At 42.4% G+C, this 20,385-nt stretch overlaps 1 protein-coding gene across 4 annotated transcripts in view; it reads right to left on the bottom strand.

Moving 5' to 3' along the window:
- PLD1 (phospholipase D1, phosphatidylcholine-specific) overlaps positions 1–20,385 on the bottom strand; it is a 220,151-nt gene that overhangs the window by 144,684 nt on the left and 55,082 nt on the right. For 3 of the 4 annotated variants that reach the window (XM_005860877.2, XM_005860880.2, XM_014535307.1), the window contains exon 1: positions 975–1,147. The exons of the other annotated variant lie outside the window; for it this stretch is intronic. The gene's annotated coding sequence lies outside the window, so the exon portion shown is untranslated. Of the gene's footprint in view, positions 1–974; positions 1,148–20,385 lie in introns of those variants that run through there. 4 annotated transcript variants of the gene reach the window in all.

Below are 20,385 nucleotides of genomic sequence, written 5' to 3'. Positions count from 1 at the left end.
GGGGGGGGGGGAGAAGACAGAAATGGCAATAACAGAAGCAGAGCAGCATATTTAAAAACATTAGTGCATTATCTGGAACAAAAGCGCACGTAAAATAACAGAAAATCAAGTGTATTTCAAAAAGTGTTGTAAACTTTAAAATACCCAGCTGAACGCCTCTTATAGAACAGCTTCATGCTGGGTTGCTTTGGTGACAAATTCACCAAAGTGAAATTGCTCTCTGGGTCTTTAAGTGAATACAATTAAGGAAAATGTTCTCATGATACCTAGCTGTGTTGACTTAATTTAGTTGTGTTACTGTCAGCAATACATTTGCATCTTACAAGGCACATTCTAGCCTTAGTCATATTTACTCCTAGAGCAAACCTCAGACTCTGCAGACTCACAAGCAGTGACAGTCAAGGAAGGAATTCAGCCCAGCTTAGTCCACCTGTACACTCTGCCTACATCCATTGTTAGGTATTTTACGAGGCATTCCAGAAAAATGCCAGACTTTCCAAAGATACCTGGTTCATTGTAACGATCAGGAATAGGCCCTGGGGAAAACCACGCACCAGGCAGGCACTCGAGTGGGAGGGACAACACCGCTAGCGGGAGCACAACACCCTGCCACCTGACGCTCAAACACAAAATACAATCAGCCGTGTAGACCATCGTAGCGATGCCCAGAAGATTTAATGGGGAGGGCACCAAAAGAGTAATTCTGGAAAAGGAACTGAAAATGCTTACAAACAAGTACACATCTCGGAGCCTGCAGATCCAACACTCATTGGTCATGTCTTCCTGGATTCGGCTGCATTCAAGAGAGCCAAACAATGCTTATACTATCAGGAGACTCATAACCCCCAAACCCCCGTTCTGTTCTACAGGAACACAACAACAGCACAAACACTACGCTGTCATCTCATCGCCCAGTGAGCGTGGAGAGCAAGTCTGACCGATGCCACACAAAGTTCAAAATGTTATGTACTAACCTGGTGCCCCTGTGAAAGCGGTCGCTTCATGTTGCTTTTAAGAAAGAATCCTTGCTAGGAAACTAATCTCCAAAGCAGCTGATAGTCAAGAGGTGGGGGGGAAACACTGACAGCCCAGGGAATCCACACACAGGGAAAGCAGACTGCTCCCAGTTTTCAGCCGCCTCCCTAAAGGCAACTTAAGTCAAAGCCAAGCCCACAGAGCACTTTAGCCTATAAGCTGCAGTAATGAACTCGAAACCACACCCCATATGTTAACTAGACACTGGGCTGCTGTGAGAAATAAAATCCACAGGCAGAATGAGCTGAGGCTTCAGGCTTCGTGTTTGTGCCTGCTGTCGGGAGAAAGCTGGAACACAAAAAACTTCACACAAAGAGAATTCATACCCTCGCCCCCCTTCAGACACTGCACGAAAGTGACTCATTTATTTTAAACAAGAGCAATACAGTCTGCCCTCCACGAAGGCCATGAAATGAGTTTTACATGGTTATCCAAGTTGGGTAGTGGTGTTGGTGGGAAACATAAACACTACAATTGCACATTGCATAAGAGGACACATGGAGTTACTGTTTCCGAGTCTCAGAGTCACACATCATCCGGATTTTCAGGTTTGTGGGGTTTTTGTGTTTTTTTTTGTGTGTGTGTGTTTTTTGGGGGGTGGAGGGGGGAATCACATTAAAAAGGTCTAAAACCTCATTAACCACTCAAGTCTAAAGTTCAAGAGGAAAATCGTGTTGTATGAAAGGAGAGAAGGTTAAAGTTCAAGAGGAAAATGAATCAAAGAACCTGAAAATTCACTCCTAATTCAGTCTCACCATCTGCATTTAGGTTATATGTATATGGTAACAAAAGAAATTTTTTTTTTGTCGTTTTGGAGTTTTTTATAATTTAAAATGGAACTTATTATGACTCACTGTCATTTCAAAGTATGGAATTTAAATTTATTTTTCATTCTAGGAAAAGGTAACTGATAATTTCTTTAAGGCATTTATATCTTAAAAGTCAATAATGTTTCAGCATAATGCTTACAAAAGAATAAGAAATGCTCTGCTTTTGAACATAATGTGTCTACAATACACACAATTTTCCCCTAGTTTTAACTCCAAGAAGAGCCTCAATTTTAATAGATTGATTTCTCTTCTATTTAAATAAGAGCTATATAACATAGTGGTCAAAGTTACCTGACTTTATTGTTTCTTTTAAGCCATAAGACTGAACCAAATATTCAAAGAAAAAACTTGATTCACTGTTGTCAAGTAGATTTACATGTGTTTCTGATAAAATTCAAGTTACTCAAAACCTATGAAACATTAGTCATTAGCGTATTAGCTCAACAAGATCAGGAAAAACCCAGAGACTCCCTCACACCTTAGACTTCCTGCCTTCCACCCACACCTGGGTCTTGGCTCAACATTTTTTCATGGGGTCACTTTAGATTAGTGGTTCCCAACCTTTTTTTAGCCATGCCCCACCTAAGCATCTCTAAAATCCTAGTGCCCCCCCCCCCCCATGACATATAATTCTTATTATTCAAAAAGTGAACTCCTATTCATGTGGAGGAAGCCTAAAAGGCCATTAACTTGGTCTAAACAAGCTTCCAAAGAACATGGCATCCATGAAAGAGAAAAACAAAAGAATGAAAGGACGGGTGAAGTACTGAGGAAGAAATCACTAAGAAATTGTTTAAAAAAATAATACTAATATGAAGTTATATGAAAAATAGCAAGTAATGTTTCAAAACATATAATAGAGAACAGAATTGCATAAATATGTCATAATATATATTTATATGCTGTATATGAAGCCCCTAGAACAGGGGTGGGCAAACTTTTTGACTCGAGGGCCACAATGGGTTCTTAAACTGGACCGGAGGGCCGGAACAAAAGCATGGATGGAGTGTTTGTGTGAACTAATATAAATTCAAAGTAAACATCATTACATAAAAGGGTATGGTCTTTTTTTTTTTTTTAGTTTTATTCATTTCAAACGGGCCGGATCCGGCCCGCGGGCCGTAGTTTGCCCACAGCTGCCCTAGAACCATAAGAAATGCAAAAAATCCACTGTTAAATAACTCATTCTCAAATTGCCTCCCTTAAAAATCAAATTGCCCCCCTATGGGGGGTGCCCCTTGTTGGGAACCCCTGCTTTAGAAGGAGAGGGGCAAGGGAGTCACCTTGGTGAGAAAACTACCCTCAAGGACTGTGGCCCAGGCCTTTAAAAGGAGCCAGTACCCCACCTGGTGGCAAAACTAAGAAAAGGCTAGAACAGTTAAACCTCCAGGGAAATACTACTTGGATGTTGGAAGAAAAACAAAAAGAAAAGAATCAATTATGAGAGCTCATTAATGTCAAATACAATGTGTAGTAGGGCTCCCGAAAAGTTTTTCCCCCACAAGAGTGGTCTAGTTCTAGGTGACATAAAAATACTCATGCAAAAAAAGAAAATAATTACGTTCAAAACCATTTCTTTTATGTGGATCTAGTTTGCAAACATGTATGACGATTTGCATTCAAAGAGAAATCCTCTGATAAGTAATACTGATCTCTCTTTTACCCAAAGAGCTACAAAAAAAATCGTATGAGGTCAACATAATCTCTGAAGTGAAAGAAAAATGGAAATATTCTCAACTGAGATAGCTAACTACTGGTGGGATGACTCACTATGGTTTCAAAATATGGAATTTAAATGTCTCCACCATTCTACTAAAAAGCTGTATTCCTCGGATTTTCCCTACCTTTCCTGTAAAAAAAAAAAGTTTCTTTTTTCTCATATAAATTACTTCTGCTAAAATCAACATTCAATATCAACCTCAATGGAGATAAAGAACAATTAAATATTGGGTTTTGAATTATACTATAGTCTTTAATAAAAATTCCAGCAAAAATTAAAGTATCTTTTATATGAACCCCAGCCACACTACTGAAACCAAAACCAATAATAATAGCCAATGTTTAAGCTCTTACTATAATCTAGCCCCGGTTCTAACGTGTTTTACATGTATTAACTTATTGATCCCTCTATTATTATACCCGTTTTACAGATGAGAAAAGCGAGGCACCTAAATTAAGCTAAGTACCCTGCCAAGATCAAATAGCCAGGGGTGGAGCTGGGATTAGAATCTAAGCAGTCTGGCTCTGAAGTCAGTGCTCCTAACCATATACTTTAATGATTCTGTCCCCCGAAGACACACTGCTTGTGAAAGCCCGCCAGAGTCTGGTCAAAGCACAGGCGGAGGAGATGGTTGGGCAAGAACTGCTCTGTAGGCAGTGCTCAGGATGCTGCAGGCTGGGAAAGGCTTTCTAGCAAAGCGGACACAGCACTGAGACCTGAAGGCAGTAGGGCAGGGAAGGGACCCCCAGGCAGAGGGCACTCACTGGGCTTGCCGAGGCAAAAGGGGGAAATGGGGAGCAAGCCATTGGAGGGACCACTGGGAGCTCGGGGAGGCTGGGGACCTGCAGGGAAAAAAAAAAAGTAAAAAACACTTCGAGGAAGGCCAGAGTCCTCTGATGTCGCCTCATGAAGGCAAAGAGGCATCATCAAGAGATTTTAAACCAGAGAGTGACTAGATGAGCACGTCAGAAAGATAAGTAAGGAAGAATGAGGCCTTGGGGTGAGTAGCAGTTTAGAAGATATGCCAGGGAAAGGGAAAGGCAGACCAGTGCTTTGAAATGTACAAGTTTACACTTCACAAACTTTATCAAGAAGGCTGGAGCAGTAATCCTGGCGACTTGGGTGCTCACTAGCTCCCTTGCTCAAGCAAGGACTGGGGCCTGAGCCATACGGTTGTTAGTGCCATCCACAGAGCTGGGAACACAGAAGAGCAGGCTGGCGGGAAGAGGGAGGTGGGATGGCCAGGCCGCAGAGCTGGCTTTAGAGGCTGCGTGAGGTCCTGTGGGCCATGCAGGGTGGAGGTACAGAGGGCGGCAGGAGCTACAGGTCTGTGCTCCAGTCCCCTGCCTGCACAGGAGGGCCACACCTGGGAGTCAGTGCACTAAAGGGTGACTGCAGGTGGAGGGCACAGCAGGGTGCTCGACCTGGACCCTGGAGAGTGCACAGCATAAGAGGAAAGGGTACAGTTTTTAGGCAAGGGGATTTGGGGACCTCAGACTGAATTCAGGCCCTGGGTGGTGAAAATTTCATTGTAATGTTTATTAACCTCTAAAGTTTAACATGTCCTTCCATTACAAATGTAAGCAATAGTCCACAGTAAAACTAGCCAGTCCTATGACTTGTCACAAGTAGAAATCAAAGAAATCCTATCACATTACAGTTGTTGCAAATATCTCAAAGTATCATTTCCACTCATGTCCACTTCATAATTACAGTAATTAGACCTACCACTTGCTCTTGGTATGTAATGCATTAATAAAGACTATATTACAATATTACATTTTTTGGCATATTGATAATTGTCAGTATAATTGGTTTCCTTTGTAATCCTATGCATTCTAATTTTATGCATTTCATATTTTATGCATTAAACATTATTCTAAAAAGGGATTCATTAGCTTCACTAGAATGCCAAGGGGGTTCCATGACACACACACAGAAATGTAAAGAACATCTGATTTAAGGAGGTAAAGAAAAACCCACAGGAAGATTTTTTAAATGCATTTAGAAAAGGAGGGACCTATGATGAGATGACCCACAATTCAAATCCAGGACTTCTCACTTGTGTTCTTTCCTCCACCAACTCTACATCCTAAAATAGTTAGACCTACCACTAGCTCTTGATATGTAATCTATATATATAAAGAGCCAGGGTCCATAACAACCGAAGGCTCAACGAAACACAGGAAGTCAGTGCTGGGTTGCCGTGGTGACCCAGCACTGACTGCTGAGGGGGCTGCAGATCAGGTCCGGAGAGAGGCCTACAGAGAAAGAGGCAGGGTCTGATCCGCAGCCTCTGTGGCAGCTGTTGATCAGCTGTTGCCTCTCTCTTTCTCTCCCAGCTTCTCCAGCAGCCATGCCTCTGTTTCTCTCCAGGCCTCTGCGGGGGGCTGCTAATCAGCCCCGCCTCTTTGATTCAGGCCCAGAGATAGGCCCGGAGATGCTGACTGGCATAGAAACCGACCAATCAGAAACTAATCTGAGTTAAGTGCCAGGAGCCAATGGCTGTCTAGGAGGCAGAGCTTTTGATGCTGACTGGCATAGAAACCGACCAATCAGAACCTATTCTGGGTGAGCTGTGAAGGCAGAACCTAAGGTGGGGGCTGAGGAGGGGTTTTAAGGGCAATAGCTGTTTGGTGTAAAGTGTAAGAAAGCAGTTCAATTTTTTAATGACCGCTTTGGCAGTATAGTGCATATGGCTGGCTATCAGTCCAGATATAGGGATTATGTGTTTTTGTCTTCCAAGAGCATCTCCTCCTTCTGAAAAAGGCTCCCCCACCACCACCCATTTAAGCAATCCTATCCTATATAATCTATCTATAATAATAAAGGGGTAATATGCTAATTAGATCAGGTCAACTGGCCATCTTCCAGATGTCCAACTTCCTTTTGGAGAAAGCCATGGTGGTGGGAGCAGAGGCCGAGGCCATTAGGAGCAATCAGGCCAGCAGGGGAGGGCAGTTGGGGGTGAGATCAGGCCGGCAAGGGAGGGCAGTTGGGGGCGAGATCAGGCCGGCAGGGGAGGGCAGTTGGGGGCAATTGGGCCCGAAGGGGAGCAGTTAGGTGTCAATCAGGCTGGCAGGGGAGTGGTTAGGGGGTGATCAGGCTGGCAGGCAGAAGCGGTTAGGGGCAATCAGGCAGGTAGTTGGGAGCCAGCAGTCCCGGATTATGAGAGGGATCCCAGATTTGAGAGGGTGCATGCTGGGTTGAGGGACACCCCATCCCCAGTGCACGAATTTTGTGCACCAGGCCTCTAGTCTATAATAATAAAAGTGTAATATGCTAATTAGACCGGATGTCTCTCAGGACGAAACTGGGGCGGCAGTGGGGCTGAGGCAGAGGCGGAGGGGGCCGAGCCCCTTGCATAAATTTCGTGCATCGGGCCTCTAGTGCATTAATAAAGACTCTATATTACAGTATTACATTTTTTGTAATAGTGATCATCAGTATAATTGATTTCCTTTGTAATCCCTTCATGTGTCAATAAAGTGCTTTCACATGGATCACAAAGTCCCAGAGTAACAAATGGCAGAGGCTAATCTCCCTGAGACCTCAGAAGGGCCACAGTCCAAGAAGACACCAGTCCCAGATGGCCGGTGGCATCTTCCACTGCACCCCATGGAGCCACAGTCACGAGCACAGGGCAGTATGAAGAAGAGGAGAGAGACCCTGATCAGGAGAGAAAGGAACAGTGAGTACAGAGCAGTGAGTGGGTCCTGCTTGTCCTCAGGCTTCCATTTATAGGCAAGGAACAAGTTATTTGGAGCCTTTGCTCAAAGCTCTTTTAATTCGTTCTGATTGGTGATCCAAGGTGAATGACAAGATTTACAATATTTCAAATGTTTCATTTTCCTTTACTATAAGCAGAACAGAAGCCTGTACTTAAGCAATTAATTTGAAATTAGACAGACAAGCTGGAACAAGGCGCTCTCTGTTCCCGCGCTGTGCCCACCAACTGGCGTCCATGATTTAATCAGTGACATGTGCTGCCAGGGCTGCCTTAGCAACAATGTTCCTTATTGTCTTCACATCCACTCCCTATTCTGCAACATCTGTCATGGTTCATATCTCTATTTTATTCTATTTTGTTCTCTTACTTTTACAGGGTAATTCTCTTAATTACTACAAATTGCTCTGAAATCTACGCTAACTCTCCAAGAGGTAACAAAATTTTGTGACTTGGTAATAAGAATCTTAGGGTGCACAAATGGACACCCTTCTAGGTTACTGCAAATTTTCACAAAATTATATCAGTAAAGCAAATTTTATCTCATGATTGGCTAGATAACTTACCTTTTTGTAAATATAACCTGATCAGCTTAGAGATTACTTTGGCCCCTTCTTGTATAATGCATGCTTTCCTTTTACACAATAATGAATATGTTGCTTTATATGACTGACATAAAATGTTCTTCTGAAAAACAAGTTGAGTATTTCTTAATGCTCATGTTAAAATGTAAATTATGTTCTTTGATTGGTCTTGAATTTCCAAGTTTCTCTATTGTTTTCTTTCTTTTTTTAATAAGGAGAAACAGTCAAAATTGCCCCTTGCCTCTAGGCCCAGCCACCTAAAACCTAGAGTGAGAATTCTTGTGGGTAAAAAAAAGAAAGTTCAAAGTTGGTATCCGAGCTCTGGAACAGCAGAGGGGGGCCTCCAGCTGCTGCCTCTCTGTGGACACACAGACACGTGGACACGTGGACTTAGCACAGCCATCCACTGGGAGTGCAGCAGAGGGTCACACCCCAGCCGCCTGCGCTGTGGGGGAGAAGGGACTGGACCTGCAGCCACAAGCCCGTGTCTGTTACCTTCTAACCACGCAGAGGCACTTCCTGCCTTACTTGCCCAATCTGAATAAGGAAGGGCATCCTGTCACCCTGGTGGTTCTTGCAGCCTGAAGCCACTTGCTTTTTTGTCCCCACCCTGTTTTCTTTGCCCTGCCCTCCAACTGCTTCCCCACAAGACCTCTCCCTCCAGCCAAACTGGTTTAATCCATTTTTCAGCCCCTAGTTCTTCCTCTTTGGGTCTGGGCCACTGCCCTCCCTGTGATGCCCTTCCCCTTATGGCCAGGAAAGAATGAGAATCCTCCCCCAACATTTCAAGGGGCAGCCCAGACCACACTGCCTTCTCGGACCACCCTGGCTATAAACATATCATGCTTATTTCTCACACCTAGAACAATGTCATCAGCCAATGCATTAGACAACTAAATGAAAAGACAACCTACTGAATGGGAGAAGATACCCACCAATGCTACATCTAAAAGGGGGTTAATATCCAAAATTTATAAGAACTCGTAAAACTCAACACCAAAAAAACAACAAGCAATCCTATTTAAAAATGGAGAGAACCTGAATAAACACTTCTCCAAAGAGGACATACAGATGGCCAATAGACATATGAAAAAAATGTTCAATGTCATTAATCATCAAAGAAATGCCAATTAAAAGGACAATGAGATACCATCTCACACCTGTCAGAATGGCTATCATCAGTAAATCTACAAACAAGTGCTGGTGAGGATGTAGAGAAAAGGAACCCTTGTGCACTGTTGGTGGGAATGCAAATTGGTGCAGCCATGATTAAAAACAGTATGGATATTACTCAAAAAATTAAAAATGGAACTGCCTTATGACCCAGCAATTCCACTTCAGGGTATATATCCAAAGAAACCCAAACACTAATATGAAAGATATGTGCACCCCTATGTTCATTGTATTGTTATTTATAATAGGCAAGATATGGAAGCAACCTAAGTGCCCATCAATAGAGCAATGAATAAAAAATATTGGTACATATATACAATGGAATATTATTCAGCCATAAAAAAGAATGAAATCTTATCATTTGAGACAACATGGATGGACCCAGAGGGTGTTATGCTAAGTGAAGTCAGACAGAGAAAGACAAATAGCATATAAATTCACTTATCCTATATAATAAAAACCTAATATGCTAAGTGTCCAGTTGGCCATTCAACCAATCAAAGCGTAATATGCTAATGATATGCTAAGGCCGCTCAACTGCTTGCTATGACATGCACTGACAACCAGGGGGCAGATTCTCTGACCAGTAGGTTAGCTTGCTGCTGGGGTCCTGCAATTGGGATTGAGTTTGATGGGCCGGACATACCCTGGAGCCCTCCCGCAGTCCCTCCCCAGCCCCAATCGTGTATCGGTGGGGTCACAGCTGGCGAGTGCAGCGGCAGTGCCAGGAGCCTCTCCTGCCTCTGCAGCAGCACTAAGGATGTCCAACTGCTGGCTTAGGCCTGCTTCCCGTGGGGAGCGGGCCTAAACCAGCAGTCGCATATCCCCTGAGGGCTCTTGGACTGTGAGAAGGTGCAGGCCAGGCTGAGGGACGCCCCCTGAGTGCACGAATTTCATGCCCTGGGCCTCTAGTCCTATATAATAAAAACCTAATATGCTAAGTGTCCTGTCATCTGGTCGTCCGTTCAACCAATCAAAGCGTAATATGCTAATGATATGCTAAGGCCACTCAACTATTTACTGTGATGTGCACTGACCACCAGGGGGCAGATGCTCCTTCTGGTAGGTTAGCTTGCTGCTGGAGTCTGGCCGATTGGGACTTAGCGAGATGGCCGGACATGCCCTAGAGCCTTCCTACAGTTCCTCCCTGGCTAGCCAACCTCCCGCGTCCCTCCCCAGTCCCAATCATGCACCAGTGGGGTCCCTCGGCCTGTCCTGTGCCCTCTCACAATCTGGGACCCCTTGAGGGATATCAGAGAGCCAGTTTTAGCCTGATCCCACTGGCCAGGCTGAGGGACCCCACTGGTGCACAAATTCGTGCACCGGGCCTCGAGTATGTGACATAAAAAAACAACAACAAACAAACAAAATAGAAACAGACTTATAGGTGCAGAAAACAGGCTAATTATTGTCAGAGGGGAGGGGCATTGGGTGATGGATGAAAAAAGTGAAGGGATTAAGAAATACAAATCAGAAAAAAAAGAAAAAGAAGAAACTTGGCAAGGATGGTATGACAGATGCTTCAGTGGGAATACTTTCAACATCAAGAGATTAATATTAGGAAAATGCAGGAGATCTTCACATAATTTTGTAAATGTGAGTCTCTCCTGGCTCATACTGCAGAAATGAGATATAATGTCCAAAATGTTGCAGTATGCTATAATAATATTGGTTGCAAAATTATTTTAAGTAAAAAAATACAAATTGGTAGTTACAAATTAGTCATGGGGAATATAGTCAATAACATTGTAATAACTATGTATAATACCAGCGGGGTACTGGAAATATCAGGGGGATCACTTTGTAACGTATATGATTGTCTAAGCCCTATGCTATACAACTGAAACTAATATATAATAATATTTCATGTCAACTGTAATTAAAAAATAAATTTTTAAATAAATAAATAGACAGATAAATAAAATGTATCCAAAACATAAGATAGGTTGATGAAAGGATAGAAGGATGGAGAGATAGCAAGATATGTGTTAAAGCAAATAAAACAACACATTAATTGTTAAGTCTAGGTGATGATTCACTTTAAAATTCTTTCCATATTTCTGTATGCTTGAAAATGTTCATAGTAAAATGTTGGGTGGAGGAAGAGTGTAAGGTAAGGAATTGAAGGTAAGGAATTGAAGGCAGTAAGAACAGACAACTTATTTAAAAAGTTTTGCTTTAAAGAGGAACAGAGATATGGGGAAAAGCTGGCAAAAGACAAAGGACCAAGGCGGGTATTTCTACAGAACAAAGGTATTCTAGAATCCTATCTAATAAAGAGTGAATATGCTAATTGACCCTCATGCTGTCTCAAAGATGGTGGTGCCCACAGCCAATATGCTAATTGACTGCCACACCCTCAAAGATGGCAGCGCCCACAGCCAATAAAGAGGGAATATGCTAATTGACTGACCGGTCCTCAAAGATGGCAGTGTCCACAGCCAATAAGGAGGGAATATGCTAATTGCTGCCCTGTCCTCAAAGATGGTGGCACCCACAGCCAATAAGGAGGGAATATGCTAATTGACTGCCACGTCCTCAAAGATGGCAGTGCCCACAGCCACAAGATGGTGTTGCCCAGTCCCCTCAGCCCCCCAGCCATCCAGGGCTGGCCCAAGGCTCAGGTAACCAGGGCCGGTAACCGAGGCTTATGCTGCCGGCAGTGGCAGCAGCAGAGGTGTGATGGGGGTGTTGCCTTCCCCTGATCGCCAGGTCACCTCCCGCTCCTGAGGGCTCCCGAACTGTGAGAGGGGTCAGGCCGGGCTGAGGGACCCCGCCTCCAGTGCATGAATTTTCATGCACTGAGCCTCTAGTGTTTAATAAGAATGATCCAGTAAAAAGAGGAATTTTGATTAAGCTAATGGGAAGATATTGTGGAAACAGAGGGTCTGGTGGGTGGGGGGTGAGGTGGACTCAGCCAGGAGCACACACAGTTCATCCATGGCAAAAAGAGGAGGCTGGGGGACAAATGATGTGTGAATACAGCAGGATTTGGTGGTGGGGAGGTAAGGTGCTTCTCTTCTGACTGCCTCTAGTTTCCTGTAGAAATAGGCAGCAAGATCATTAGCTGAGAGAGAGATACAGGAGGGGATGTTGGAGCTTTGAGCAAAGAGGCAAAAGTGTCACATGGTCGCCTGGAAGAGTGAGCAAATGAATTTACTCAGGGAATGTGGTAGGGTTTCCAGAAAGTGCCGAGTATCAGCAGAGTAGATGGAGTGATCGATTTAACATCACCAGAGATGTGTGTGTGTGTGTGTGTGTGTGTGTGTGTGTGTGTGTGTGTGTGTGTTTCCAAGGTATGTTCAGCTCTTTGGAGGAAAGTGCAGAGTTATGTCTGCATAATGCTGATTTTAACCAGCCTTGTGTTCTGCAGGAGAGCAAGATAGAGGGAGGAGAGAGGGGAGACAACAATGGACTCCAGAGTCATTAGGGGGTTAGAGGTAGAATACACAGGACACTGATGGGAAGGAAGCACAGTCAAAAAATTGGAGGTAAAATTGGTGATCTGGGGATGTTAGAAGTGAGTCGAAAAGTTGGTGGGTGGTGAAGGTTCAAACCCAGATGTCTGACTCCTACATCCACTCTCCTAACTGGAGCACTCTCCAGCATTTCCAGCACTTCTGGCCTTGGAAATTCTTCATGTTCTCACAATTTGTGTACAACTTCGGTCTTTCCAAGACTATTTGTCCTCATGGCCTTAAAAGTACTTTTTATAGAAGTGTTCTTCATTTCCATGGAATGGGAAGTGTAAGGCATAAAGAGCTGGTGTGATTTTTGATCTCAAGAAACTGGCTACGGGAGACAAATTTATTATTTTGTCTCTCAGTACGTCCCTTTTTGCCTTATATTTCCCACCCCTGAAGAGAACATATTGCAAGGGAATCTGAAGAAACTAGACTCAAAGGAATTATTTCAAGAGAATTTATTTCTTAAAATATGCATTAAGTCACCTCACTCTCAAAAATAAAATAGGCTAGCACTCTTTCAGGCATTCAGAATATAGAAGAACAGCTATTTGGGTATTGAAGAAACCATTTTAAGGCATCACATTCTCACAGGCAGTTAATTACTACAGGAAACGTCCAGCTTCCCTAGCTGGCCTTCCACTCTCAAGGCCAGTCCTTACCACTCCCCTGCAGACACATCATGTCCCAGGCAAGTGAATGTCCCTGTTCCTCCTCCGAGACTTCTCCTGCCCCATCTCCGACCTTTTGCTCTTGCTGTTCCCTCCACCTGGTCATCCCTTCTACCTGCCCAATTTTTCAGGCTCAGCTCAAACACAGATTCCAAGGCAAACAGTGAACACGCTCCCTTAGAACTGCCAAAGCTGTGCATTGCACACTTAAGATGTCTCTCGCGGTGTGTCTGGTATAACAGCTATTGGGTACCTATAGACTCTCCCCCATAGAGAGAATCATCTACTATTTCAGCCTTTGTATTGTTCCTCACACAGAGTCTGGCATAATAGTTCATTAGTAAACAGCTGTTGGCAGTACAAATATATATTTTAGAGGGACTCATAAGGAAAAGTTATGTACAATGGTAAGTGTACCTATTTTAAGCTCAGCATTCTGTGTCTAATAGTAAGTTAACTATCATAGAGATCCAGACTTTATTTTTGTGAAATATCATCAAATTATCCTTCAATGTAAGGAGGCTGGGAGAGAGGCGAGGTCCTAGTCATTTGTGCATACACCTTCTCTAACAGCACTGTCCAACAGAAATACAGTGTGAGCCACCTATGTAATTTTAAATTTTTAGGGGTCACATAAAAAAGTAAAAAGAAGCAAGTGAAAATAATTTTAATGACATTTTATTTAACCTAATTTACCCAAAATACTATGTAATTACAACATGTGATCATATAAAAATTATGAATGTATCTAGGTGTTCCACGCGTACAGCTCCTTTCAGTTGGGCCTGGCCACATTTCCGGTCCTCAAAAACCGTGTGTGTCCATGTCACACTGGACCACATGGGTCTAGATTCTAGACTCTAGAATATCCTTAAGGGCAAAGGCTGCTTCTTTCAGCCCGACACTCTCCACAGTGATTTCTTTATCCGGTCAGTGAGAGCAAATGCCACAGGAGTATATAATCAAGTGCATAAAAGCACCAGGCCAGTGCTTGCCTCATGGATAGGGTTCAACGACTGCTGCCTCCCTTCCCTTCACATGCAGCAGACACACCATAAATGCCTCTGGGGCTGAACTTCCAGGGCAGAAATTATGCTTTAGGTAAGCACCATCTGGCTCCCTCTCTTCTGCTCTGCACTCTCCAAGGAGCCTTGTGAATTTCCTGGGATCCTCACTGTGGGTTTTCCCATTAGAACAGTGGTTCTCAACCTTCTGGCCCTTTAAATACAGTTCCTCATGTTGTGACCCAACCATAAAATTATTTTCGTTGCTACTTCATAACTGTAATGTTGCTACTGTTATGAATCGTAATGTAAATATCTGATATGTAGGATGGTCTTAGGCGACCCCTGTGAAAGGGTCGTTCTACCGCCAAAGGGGTCGCGACCCACAGGTTGAGAACCGCTGCATTAGCAGCATATTTTACCCACCAATAAACTATCCCAGACTACTTGGCAATAATAATTTCTGAGAACAAATAAAATAGTATCCTGGTCTTCATCAGTCCCCAGTGAGTTTGATTTCTAGCAAATGTGTAGGGTTCACTCGACCCTGGCTGAATTAGTGAAAGTGACTTTTTGAAGCTACAAAGCAGAGGAAAAGACTCCGGAAGCTAGAACCAGGGAGCAGCCACTCCTGAACCCATCTGGAGATGGCTGGTCAGAGCAATCCTCCACTGCAGGTCCTGTCTCCCATGATCCTCCATCCCAGAGTCCTGCCTACCCAGCGTTGGGGTTAACAGAGCAACTGAGTTACTAAAGCAGTGACTGGACTTCCAATTCTCAAGAAATTAGAAAAGGATAAAAAAATTAAGGACACTAAAAGTATTTTTTTAGCATTATTATTTTTTTAAACATATATTTCTATTGATTTCAGAGAGGAAGGGAGAGGAAGAGAGAGATAGAAACATCAATGATGAGAGAGAATCATTGATTGGCTGCCTCCTGCAGGCCCCACACTAGGGATGGAGCCTGCAACCCAGGCATATGCCCTGACCGGGAATAGAACCGTGACCTCTTGGTTCATAGGTCAACCCTCAACCACTAAGCCACGGTGGATAGACTTAACATCATTTGAGAATTCAAAAGGCATGTGAGAATCTTCTATGCCCGAAAAAGCAACATTATAATCATAAATTTGCACTGGATGGTATCATAACAATTGTAATTTGAGTGTCCATGTTGTTTGAGCTTTTATGTTGTTTGATTATATAATCAAAATGCAAATGACAAGTCTATTGTATGTATTATATATGTAGTATATATAACACAATATCTCAACCTAACAAAATTTCAACCAAAATAGGTAACATGGGAACTTCCCTACCAATTCCCATCTCTCGTGCAAATGTTCCAGCCAAGCGAATATATCTTACAATACATGCAATGCCTGTAGTTGTCTCATGCTAACTCCTTTCATTAATGGGTCCTCGTTGTTTGAAACCAGAGGTGGGGAAAGTCCAGCTCGCGGGCCCTATAAAGCCTGAGAAATCATTTGGTCTAGCCCTGCCGAGGCATGAGGGGTGAGTTAATTAAATGTTTGACCAGATATAGCAGGCTAATTTTTAAGTTGATAATTTCGTATGGCTCGTGAATGATGTTATAAATATCCAAACACCTCTTCGCAGGAAAAAGGTTCCCCACCCCTGCTTTAAACCTTTCAGCCTTGTCTGCCCATTCTTTGTTAGCTCCTTGAACATTCACTCAATTCATCCATCCAGCCATTCATCAAACAAATCTTTACTGAGTGCACATCTCCAGCACAGTGCTAGGCACCCAGCACATCACAGAGGATAAGAACTCTGGCCTTGGCCCTGGGGGAGCTTCTAGTTGAATTCTCTGGCCAATGACTTCTCATTCTGCTGGTTCATTGCTACCCTTCTTCTGAGATCCCCAAGGCCACGCGTCTGTGCAGAAGTGCCCACTAACAAACAGGAACCTGTCTGGGGTTTTACTGACTCTGTTCAGTAAATTAGGCTGTCTGGTGAATTTCCTTCCCTCTGGTCATCTGAGTTCAATGCAGACCTACTTTCTGGATTAGTAATATTGAAATGGTCAATCTGAACTATTTTTCCCCTTTTTTCTTGAGATCAAATTATTTTCCCTTGGTAATTCCTTCAGTTTTTTTTTTCATTAAAATAAGTACCTGGGTGTCCCCAAGTGGCTGATGTTTCTCTCACACTTCAAGAGCTGGGTGTACAAGAAAAACCTCAGGACCATAATATTAACCTAGCAGAAAATGTTATGGATATATTCATCAGAAAAGTAATCTAAAGTATATTTGCATATGTAATAACTCACTTAAATATCAAAATTCCCAGAAAATAAAATTGGAGACATATTTTCCCTTTCAAATATTCATGGTATGGTATGGGGGTGGGGGTGCGATGTATAAACAAGACAGGTTAATGCAAGTTAACACCAGAGCCTCCTATGAAGTAGTAAGTACATTGTGCCCATATTCTCATTTACTCATTTGGGAAAAGGGAATATCTTTTTCCTGATAATATAATACAATTCAGATAACATGAGAATTAACTTTTTTTAAAATGAAAAAGAATTTTTTTAAAGTATTTGATTGTCAAACACAAGAACAAAATGAACCTTTGTCTTTGTGAGTGCACATTCATTTTCCCTGTATGGACTGAAAGGAGGCTGTGTGGACCTGTAAAATGATAAGTTGGGTGAGAGAGACAGAGAAAAGAGATTATCAGTTTATCAACTGCCAAGAAAATCGGGCCAGGTTCACAAGCTAACCACACCAAGAAGGGAGTAGGAATGGATTTTTCCTAATGCATAGAATTCCTGGATCGCTCATACAACTGAATTAATTTTAATTTAAAACCAAGCAGACTGCTTCTGGTTTTCTAACAATCTGCCTCTCATTAGCTTTCCAAATAAAAATCAGAACCAACACACAGAAAACAATACAGCAACAAATAAAACAAAATGTACTTTTATTACATATTTTTTAAATTATTCTAAAAACTTTTTATGTCTCCTGAACACTGACCCAGAAAAGTACTGTCAAGGTGATGGCAAAACTCAGTTCAGCCCTGGACCAAAGAGCTGTAACACATTTGCTGATCTGTGGTTCTTCACATTTATAAATACCATCACTGCCAAAGATAGTTTAAGAAGAGCACTTACTACAGAACTGTTTATACACTTCCACTGCCAATTCCAATGATCCAGTTGCACTTAAATTCTCTGCTGCCATTACTGGAGTTGGTTTGCATCAATGAGACTGCTTATTGAAATTCTATTACTTCATTCCAAATCTACTAAGTACCTACTATCTGCTATGTACTGTGAGGCACTGAGTATTCAAGAATGCATAAGAGAGCCCAGCTGGCATGGCTTAGAGGTTGAGTGTGGACCTATGAACCAGGAGGTCACAGTTTGATTCCTGATCAGGGCACACAATCCCCACTAGGGGGTATGTAGGAGGCAGCCAATCAATAATTCTCTCTCATCATTGATGTTTCTATCTCTCTCTCTCCCTTCCTCTCTGAAATCAATAAAAAATATATATATATTTTTTAAAAAGAATGCATAAGACAGACATTGTCTTCAGAAAGCTGGCAAACTCATGAAGAAGGCCGCCTACAGGGCCCACAAACAAATGTATCCTGTGTATAAACAGTGCTGTGCATGGGAGTACCATGCAAACCTGCAGAGGGCAGAAGTGACTCAGCACACAGGGAAAGTGGGTTGTCAGGGAAGACTCCAGGGAGGTATAGGATGCTTCCCTATAAAGTGGATAAGGAGGAAGGACATCCTGTTCAAAGAGCCAGAACAGGAGAGTACATGAGAATTCCTTCAGAGAGAGCAATAGAGATGGGGGGGGGGGAGGGAAGGAAAGAGAAGTAGAGAGGATGTGTGTATGTACACTGGGGAAGCTGGAAAAAGTTGAAAAACCATGTGATGACCACATTGATAAAGTTCTTTCTGTGATCTGAATATTTGTGTTTCCTCAAAATTCATATATTGAAATCCTAACCCCCAAAGGTGTTATACTAGGAGATGGGGTCTTTGGGAAGAGTTTAAGTTATGAGGGTATAAGCCTCATAAATGAGATTAGTGATTATAAAAGAGGCTCCAGGGTGCTTCTAGCCCCTTTAACAACATGAGGACACAGTGAGAATGACCTGGCTATGAACCAGGAAGAGGATCCTTACCAGAAGGCAACTGTGCTGGTGCCTTCATCCTGGACTTCCCAGCCTCCAGAAGTGGATCAATAAATTTCTGCTGTTTATAAGTTGCCCAGTTGACAGTATTTGTTATAACAGCCTGAACAAACTGAGACAGATCTTGAACGTCAGGTTAAGGAGTTTTAGATCCAATCTTTGGTAATGAGAAGCACAGAAAGATTTAAGCTGTAGAATAACATAATTTAATGTGAATTTTAGAAAGATCACTCCATAAATCTGGAAACAGAGAATCAGCAATATTCCAGTATTCCATCAGCATAGAGCCTTCTTGGCCAGTGACCACACTGGAAATGGAAAGAAGGCATTGAGGAAGAATTTAGTAACCAGTTGAGTTAGGGGGCAGAAAGGCAGGAGAGTCAAAGATGGCCACATTTCTTACTTACACAAGGAAGTTTGGCAATGAGAAACCAGCCTCATCCAATTATCATCCACAAATAAATATATACCAAAAAATCTAGAATATGTATTAAGAAAATTAATTCTTGCTTATATAAAGACCCACATAAAAATAATTCTATAATTTGCTCCTATTTTAGTACTTTTATTCATGCATACAACAAATCTTTATTAGCACGAACTATGGTGCCAGGCATGGTACTAGACACTGTACTGGGGAGAGCACAGCAAACAAGATGAAATGTCTGCTCTTATGGTGGTGAGGGGTGGGGGTGCTGCAGTAACAAATACCTATATAACATATGAGAGCTCAGAAGCAGTGGAAAGCAGAGTAAAGCGATAGAGGAAGACAGGGTTTCATTCTAGAGAGACTGTCAGTCAAGGCCTCTCTGACAGGTGATATAGAAGTGAGATCTCAAGGAAATGGGGATACAAACCACAGTGCAGTGGGACCCCTTCAATTCAAATCTCACTAACTGCAGCGGCATTTAGTGCACTCCTCAGAATCTGGTCTACACCTCAGAAGAGATCTGCTGTGAAATCAGCCCCTAAGAAGACAGGGGTTTCTCGTGGCATGTTCAGATGTGTTCTCCAAACCTCCTTTACGGGTGCGGTCACTTCCCTCCCTCAAATTCATGGTTAGGAGATTCCTGCACATGGTGCATGCTAGCTCTGGGGAATTTGTGCCTCCTGCTTATAATTAGGATGACATCATGAAGGCCAAGAGAATCACTTTACCATTCTCTCCGCCCACCTGACCACAAGGCTGTTGAGAAGTCTCATGTGACTTGGGACGGCCAGTGTCTAGCACTGAGCGTGGCACAGAGTAAAGGTTCAATAAACACTTGCTAAACAAATGAATGAAAGTCCTGATTTTGAATTACATCTGAGGGAATAATATACTTAAAAATGTTAGAAAATCTATAATAAAGATCTTATGTGTATTCTCCTCACAGAATTAAGACCAAATGTTTGCAATTCTGCCCTTTCCAAAAGTCACCAATTTCTCTTTTCAAGTAAATGTAAATCAGGCAACAGACCTGAGTTTTTCAAATTCTTCATCTGTCTTAATATATTCACACCTATATTTAATAGAAAGAATATAAAGGTTCTGGAATTAGTGTTGACTGATGCACATTGTAAGTATATTAAACATTACTGAATTGTACACTCTAAAAGGGTGTATAATTTATGGGATGTGAAGCATATCTCAATAAAGCTGTTAGTTTTTATAAAAGAATAGAGGAGCCTCAATAAAAAATTAATGAGTATCTGAATCTTGTCAGAAAAGTCAGATCTACAATGCTATGAATTTTTGCTTTAATTACAAAAGCCATTATTGGTTTGAATAAAAAAAATGAAAGGGTGGAAAAAGGAAGATGCTTTAATTACAAAAGCCATTATTGGTTTGAATAAAAAAATGAAAGGGTGGAAAAAGGAAGATGCCTGTACTAGCTGCTTCCCACAGCCACATCAAAATTACAACTGAAATACAGAACTACCATCATCCAGAACTGCTGGAAAGCTGGCTGAATAGAAGTGCTACAACTAGAGAAGTAAAGAAGAAAGCACA

Source organism: Myotis brandtii, unplaced genomic scaffold (genome assembly GCF_000412655.1).
Source record: "Myotis brandtii unplaced genomic scaffold, ASM41265v1 scaffold1423, whole genome shotgun sequence".
Taxonomy (NCBI): Eukaryota; Metazoa; Chordata; class Mammalia; order Chiroptera; family Vespertilionidae; genus Myotis; species Myotis brandtii.
This window is presented reverse-complemented; position numbering and strand designations above follow the sequence as displayed.